This window comes from Lolium perenne, chromosome 7 (assembly GCF_019359855.2).
Source record: "Lolium perenne isolate Kyuss_39 chromosome 7, Kyuss_2.0, whole genome shotgun sequence".
NCBI lineage: Eukaryota > Viridiplantae > Streptophyta > Magnoliopsida > Poales > Poaceae > Lolium > Lolium perenne.
The window spans coordinates 124,226,957-124,234,773 of record NC_067250.2 but is presented as its reverse complement, the minus strand read 5'-3'; the positions used below and the strand labels follow the sequence as shown (position 1 = coordinate 124,234,773).

General features: G+C 50.6%; 1 long non-coding RNA gene across 1 annotated transcript; it reads right to left on the bottom strand.

The window, feature by feature from the left end:
- Nucleotides 1-530, bottom strand: LOC139834202 (uncharacterized). The gene is made up of 3 exons (XR_011749717.1): nt 436-530; nt 130-345; nt 1-50 (listed from the first exon to the last, which is right to left on the bottom strand). It is a non-coding gene; the product is annotated as an uncharacterized lncRNA (long non-coding RNA).
- Between the last annotated feature and the right edge of the window lie 7,287 nt (nt 531-7,817).

Here is a 7,817-nt window from a genome sequence, read left to right as displayed (position 1 = left end):
ACCATCTCCTCCCATGCCTCGGCATGCGGCTCGGCCCAATCGGGGATAACCTGAAAATGCAATACTCAACTCAATCTAATGCAATCGCAACTTAGTAGCAATGTAGAATCTCATTGACATTTTACTCACCGACATGTAGTCCTCCACCGTCATCTCGTACTCGGCCTTAGCATTCTTACCGACAATGTCCGGCTTATGGACCCTCTCGCCTCTCTCTGCCCAGAAGTGACCCGCGGACGTGATCCTTTGGTTGTACCACACCTGCGGTGTCAACCTCTCACAAGTCGCCCGCAAAGTCCTGTTCGCGGCCGTCTCCTCAACCTCGGGCGCCACACGATAAAAACACTTCAATCATGCAAAAAACAATTGTGAGATTCATGAGTTAGAACATTGGGGTCATCAAATATGAACGAAGCTCGAGAAAATATGTCTTACCCAAAACTTTCTCATCACGGCCTCAGCAGCCGTCGGGAAGCCTACGCCAGGGGCACTCTCGTAGTCCGTCCAAGTAGTGGCTAGCTTCTTCTCGCCACCGGGACAAAGGCCGAGGGGATAGTACTTGCCCGGCCAGAACTTCCTAAGCAAAGCTCCAATCATGCTGCTAGGCAGGCGCCCCTTGACCCCCGGAGGAAATATCCAATTGCTGCACATGAAAATCAAACATTAGCACACGAAAATCAAACATTAGTACATGAAATCGAAATTGCCAAATTAGTACACTTACTCAGGGCCAGCAGGAATAATAAGGGTCTTCGCCTCATGGGTCTTAGGCTCCTTCCTCTCGTCGGGGACTCTCGCTTCCCCACGAATCTTCAGTGCCTTCGGCCGCCCATCCTCCTCCGGAGTCTCAAACCCGCGGCTAGAGTCCTCCTCAACTCTAGACTCCGTCTCCGCCTCCTCTCTAGACGTCCCCTCCAAAAAGAACCCGGAAGCAACGTCGCCTGAAGCCGAGGGTGGTGGCTCAAAGTCCGGTCCTCCCCAGCCACCTCCACCTCCACCTCCACCTCCACCTCCTCCCAAGCCACCTCCAGCTCCACCACCTCGTCCCCGTCCTCGTCCTCGTCCTCGTCCTCCTCCTCCTCCCGCGCCGTCCTCGTAACGCGGATTGCGACGCGGTGCCCTCTCACTCCTTCTAACATTGTTCTTGCGTTGTTGCATCTTCTTAAGCAAGCTCGACGAGTCCTCCTTGCCGCCGCTCATATTGTTCAATCACCTGCATTGAGAAAGAGAAAACAATTAAGAAGCATGTTGAAAAATATATAAATAGTAAGCATAAAGACACTAAACAATTAAGAAGCATGTTCAAAAATATATAAATACTAAGCATAAAGATACTAAACAATAAAGAAGCATGTTGAAAAAAATATAAATACTAAGCATAAAGATACTAAACAAATAAGAAGCATGTTGAAATATAAACACATAAAAGACCCTCACCAGCCGTCATCAATCTCATCATCAATCTCATTTTGTTTCTCCTTGCCACTATCACTATCACTATCTTTTGAGTAGTAAGTTGGATCTTGATAGACGGGTGGAGGCTCATCATCGCTATCATCTTCCACTTGTAACTTCTCGAGCATATCTATGTCCTTTAGATCCACCACTGACTCACCACGAGTTTCTGCATCGTTCCTGAGGTCCTCTTCAAGAACACATTCTAACTCAAAGTGCCCGAAGTCCTCTTCCTCTTGATAGAAAATTCCCTCGTATGTTACAGGGTCAATGTTGTTGTAATCGTCCTCGGAGGGAATCGGTAGGTTACCATGTGGCGATACCTGAACACGACTTCCCAGCCGTTGAGGGCCGCTTTTACGCATGGGTACGGCAAATAATAAACTTGCTTGGCTTGGTGAGCAACAATATAGACATCGGCTCCGGTATAGGTGGTGGAAGGCTTAACTTCAACTAACCCAATGGACTTGGTAATTCTCTGTCCACCTCTTGGGTCGAACCAATGACACTTGAACACAACGAGATTGAGTTGTTTGTTTGTACGATTGAAGGTCAGCTCGTATACATTCTCTAACCTCCCGTAGTAATCAAAGGTATCGGATCCTTTAGTGAAGACACCAGTATTTATCGTTTTTGGATTCGCCCGGCCCTTCTGGTGTGTCTCTGTATGGAATCGAAACCCATTCACGTCATACTTCTCATACTTCATGACGTCACGGTTACAACCTTGGGAAACACATCTCAACTCATCTGTCATCTCAACGTTTGCATCAGCTCCCTACAAGCACGGTTCAAATTTGTTGTGTGCATTAGTTACGTGGAATAACAGGGACAAGTCACATATTGGTAGGTAAGAGGGACAGCTTAGACATTACTTTTTTCATGAACCAAGACACAAAGTTTATTTTTACTTCGGGAGCACCCTCTTTCAGTAGAGTCTCCAACTCCGCGCCCGTGGGATCGCGCGGAAGCCACCACTGTTCATCCGTGAATTCGCTGAAAGGATACAATAAGCATTAGACCGAGTTGAGTGTAGGTGATCGAAACTAGATACAATAAGCATTACACCATGTTACCTAATGAAATCGTGACCGCCATCGTCGTCGTCCCCCCCACCACTTCCTTCATGTTCATAAGCACATAGAGCATTATGCAATCCTTCTCTTCCCTCTCCAATCTATATTTTTGTCCTTTACCAGCCTTGCCACCGGGACATTGGAATAGCTGAAGCTTGGGGTTATTCATGGCACGTCGACATTGTAACGAGAGACCGGGTTATGCAGAGTGGGAACTTCATCAGGATAGTACGTTGTTGCGGCATCTGCCATCTCCCGAAGGCACGTTGCCTCAGCTATGCATGCTTCAATCTTGGCTTTGTTTCCAGTTATCTTCCGAATATACTTGAACTCTCTCTCAATACAAAACTGCCACCGAAACTGCACTGGGCCACCCAAGAGTGCCTCGTTTGCGAGGTGCACAATGAGATGTGCCATCGGAGTAAAGAAGCCTGGCGGAAAGATCATCTCCAAATTGCATAGCAACTCCGGCACTTGAACTTGCAGCTTCTCAATAACCTTAGGACATATCTGCTTAGCACAGAGCGTGCGGAAGAAATGGCTCAACTCCGCGAGCACTCGCCATATTTTCTCGGGGAGATACCCTCGAAGCATCACCGGCATCAGCCGCTCAATCCATATATGATAGTCGTGACTCTTGAGCCCGGTGACTTTTCCCGTCGAAAGATTGACTCCCTTGCTCATATTCGATCAATAACCATCAGGGAACATCACAACGTATTTTAGCCACTTGAATGCCTCCTTCTTTTGGATGGAATCAAGGCAGAAGTCGGCGTGTGGCTTGAACCAATTCTTTCGACGGCCAGTAGGACGTTGCATGTGTAATTTCTTCCTATCACAGAGCTTCTCAACATCGACTCTAGCCTTGACATTATCCTTTGACTTCCCGGGAATGTTTAGGCACGTGTGAAATAAGGACTCCGCGACATTCTTTACGGTGTGCATCACATCGATGTTATGGGGAAGTTCGAGGTCCTTGTAATACTCGAGCTTCGTTAAGGCTGCCTCGTGAGTCCAGTTGTGCGTTACACCATATCCCTCAAATTGATGGCCAGCTTCCGATGCCGCCGCACGAGAGCACGTAGCTCGGCATCAACAGCTATACCATCGAACTTTGGCACCTCTGTTACTTCATGCACAACTTTGCCTTTCTTGAAGTTCTTTTTGTCTTCTCTGAACGGATGCCTCCGTTTGAGGTACTGCCGATTCGTGTCAAATGTAACATACTTGCGACCCTTATTTAGCCAAAGGAACTCAAGTCGATGCCTGCACACTGGGCATGGCCATTTACCAGCTGTACACCATCCGCATGTTAGGGCGTACCCGGGCATGTCATGCATGGTATACTGCAACCAAACTTTCATGCAGAAGTTTGTCTTCGATGCTCGGTCGTACGTCAACGTCCCGTGGTGCCAAGAGTGGTTCAAATCTTCCACAATCGGCTGCATGTAGACACTCAAGTTCTTCCCCGGGTAATGGGGCCCTGGAATGATCAGCGACAGAAACATGGTCTTCCTCGTCATTAGGACTCCGGGAGGGAGATTGAGCGGAATTACAAACACGGGCCAACAACTGTAATTGGCATTCGACATACCATATGGATTGAAGCCATCTGTAGCTATCGCAATTCTGACATTCCGAGCATCTGCTGCCCTATGGGGGTATTTTCTATCAAAGTTCTTCCATGCATTGCCATCAGATGGATGTCCCATCTTCGTCCGCCCCTGATTGTCCTTTATTCGAGTCCCCATCTTGTGCCACGTCATCTGTTTGGCGGTCTCCTCAGTCAAGTAAAGCCGCTGGATTCTTTTTATGAATGGGAGATACCGAAGAATCGACTTTGCGATCTTTGACTGCCTCACCTGACCATCCTTTCCCGTTACCTCTTCATACCTAGAGGCCTTACAAATGGGACAGTACTTGTCCTCCGCAAACTGTTTCCAGAAGAGAACACAGCCTTTTTCACAACAGTCTATCCTTTGATAATCCATGTTGAGCGCCGACATGAGTTGCCTCGTCTCGTGCAGGCTTTTAGGCAGACAATGCCCTTTGGGCAACATGTTACCAGTTGTTTTCAGACTTGCTTCGAAGCCGTCACGGGTGGTGTTGTACCGGGTCTTGTCGGCTAGACATTGGGAGATGGCATCGAGCTGAGAAATCTCGGCGCCATCGTACAGAGGCGTCTTAGCAGCGGCTATCATATCATAGAAGGCCTTCGCGGCTGGCTCTGGTTCCTCCGGCTCGAGGTTCCTCCGGTTAAGCGGTTCCTCCCGTGAAGGTGGCGACTCTGGCATGTGGGCATCGACAAGATCATCTAGAAAGTCTCTAACCCCATCGTACTCATTGCCATTGAGCCGCTGCCGCATCACCTCACCTCTGTCACGTTCGTGCTCATCAAAGTCGATCTGCGTGACGTAACGAGGCATATACCCATATTGCAGAAGGTGTTTAAACATGTCATCCTTTCCACGACGGTGATGCTTCAAGCAACGATTGCACGGGCAAAGTGGCTGAACCTTCTGTTTTGTACCACGCGCCAACTCCTTCACTAAATGCCAAGTCTTCCTTATCCACTCATCTGTTTTATTAGTCGCACTAACACGGCCGGTGTACATCCATCCATTATCAGCCATCCTCTGCTCTATTGGAAGCCAAACGACAAGCATAGCATTTATATCAAATAGAAAAATGCATCATATTTTAATTTTTTTAAGAGGCAAAACGAATGCATCAACCTACATCTCTACTAGGTGGGCTCCTAGCAGCCGCCGGATCCGTAGATTGAGTACGTTCTCCATGCTCCACCCCGGTCCGGGTCAAAATTTCGGCAGCACCTCCCCGCTGCTCTCCCGATACACGTCTCGCCAAAAAGACAAGAGGATGTGCATCCGGAGAACAACGGTGAGGCGCTGCCGAAATCCTGACTCGGACCGGAGCAGAGCATGGAGAACGTACCCAACTACGGATCCGCCGACTGTCCCGTAAATGCCGCAAGCGTTACGGTTGAAAATATGCCGACCACTAATGCATATTTATCCGCGTAACGCTTGAGGACGGGAAGTGACACCTAGGTTACGCAACTTGACTTGGAAAATGAATCTAGTGACATAAATAAAATGCGGAGAAGAAGTTGGAAATTTTGCTCACCCTCGGCTGTAGAGGAAGTAGTCGAACAACCGACTGTCGATGTCGGCGACCGTCGAGAAGCGCGTCAAGATCCGGGATCGTCACGCCGGGGTGCTCAAGACGAGGCGGTCACGGCATGGCCTATTACAAATACATATTATTAGAAGAAATTCACATTTGCATTTCTATTTCGATTATTAAACATATCATTTCAATTTCAACTACACATTTCTATTTCCAACTAACTAACAACTAACTAACTAATTAACAAGTGCTACTAAATAACTAAATAACTAACAATTTATCCTAACTAACTAACAATTTACTCTAACTAAATTCATACCATCAATTTGGAGATGGCCGGGTCGGCGTGGCGGGCTACGGGAGGAGATGGCCGGGGCGACGCGGTGGGCTGCGGGAGGAGAGGCCGGGGCGGCGCGGGAGGAGATGGCCGGGGCGGCTGCGGGAGGAGAGGCCGGGGCGGCGCGGGAGGAGATGGCCGGGTCGGCGTGGCGGGCTGCGGGAGGAGATGGCCGGGGCGACGCGGTGGGCTGCGGGAGGAGAGGCCGGGGCGGCGCGGTGGCGAAGGGTGGAGAGGCGCGGGGCGACGGGTGGTGGCTGGGGGACGGGCGGCTGCTCGGGGCGTGGGGAAGGCGGGCGGTGGCTCGAGAGGCGCGGGAAGGCGGCGGCGGCGGATGGCGGCGGGCGACGGCGGGTGGCGCGGGCGTGGGCGACGACGGGTGGCGGCGGCGCGGGTGGGCTGCGGCTCGGGTCGGGTTGGGGACTGGGGACAGGAGCTCGGGTTGGGGACTGGGGACAGGGGCGCGTGCGTGGCCGTTTTTAGGGTTAGGTGTCTATGCCGAGGGCCGGCCATACGCCGACGGCTACCCTCGGCATAGACCACTTTTTCTTTTTTTTCTTTTTTCCTTTTTTTGTTTTTTCTTTCATTGTTTTTATGAATATAATATACAAATATATATACTAACAATAGGTATATATTATAATAATAATATCTATAATAATAATACATCTAGCTAAGGCGCGTGGGTCTATGCCGAGGGGCAGATCTACCCCTTTGACCGGTCTCCGATGACAGCTAACCTCTGGTATTTTGCAGTGGTTACTAGGACACATAAAATGACGCCACGTGGCTCCGCTCGATTTTTTGGCTCCGTTTGCTTTGCCAACTGCGCAAAACGGGGCCGCCGGGACATGCGGTATGGCCGTACCGGACGCGCGCGTGCACCCGTCCGCCAACGCGCGAAACGGAAAACATTTAGCACATAAAATGACGCGTCCTAGACCTAAAAACATTTTTCCCTCCATTTATTGAGCGAAGGAAAGTGTCGGCCCAGTTCAAATCCGGTCAGTTTCAAATGATTCGGCGGGGCACCGCAGGAAGCGGGTGGGATTCCCAGATGGCTTCCGCGCGCATATGGCATGTGATAGGTGGTGCGTAGGAGGTATCCTACCGCTGCGCGGAGGTCCCGCGCGATACTGAAATGCGCACCATGTAGCTGCTTCACAAAAAAAGCCCTTCCGGCACCCCGAAAATGGAAAAACCGTCGCCCGTGGTTCGGATTGGAAATCCGCGACCGGGGCCTTGCTTCCCATCCTAAGGCCCACGCACGTGCCAAATATGGCCTCGTTCCGACAAACTATGTGGTGAAACGGGCCGTTTCCTACTCATTTCCCCTAAAAGCCATAGAACTCCGGACGAGATAGCCCTGTTCGTGAAGGGTTCTCCAAGATAATTGCCGTATCCCAGTTCCGTCTTTTGCAGTGGTTACTAGGACACATAAAATGACGCCACGCGGCTCCGCTCGATTTTTTGGCTCCGTTTGCTTTGCCAGCTGCGCAAAACGGGGCCGCCGGGACATGCGGTATGGCCGTACCGGGCGCGCGCGTGCACCCGTCCGCCAACGCGCGAAACGGAAAACATTTAGCACATAAAATGACGCGTCCTAGACCTAAAAACATTTTTCCCTCCATTTATTGAGCGAAGGAAAGTGTCGCCCCAGTTCAAATCCGGTCAGTTTCCAGCGGATTCGGCGGGGCACCGCAGGAAGTGGGTGGGATTCCCAGATGGCTTCCGCGCGCATATGGCATGTGATAGGTGGTGCGTAGGAGGTATCCTACCGCTGCGCGGAGGTCCCGCGC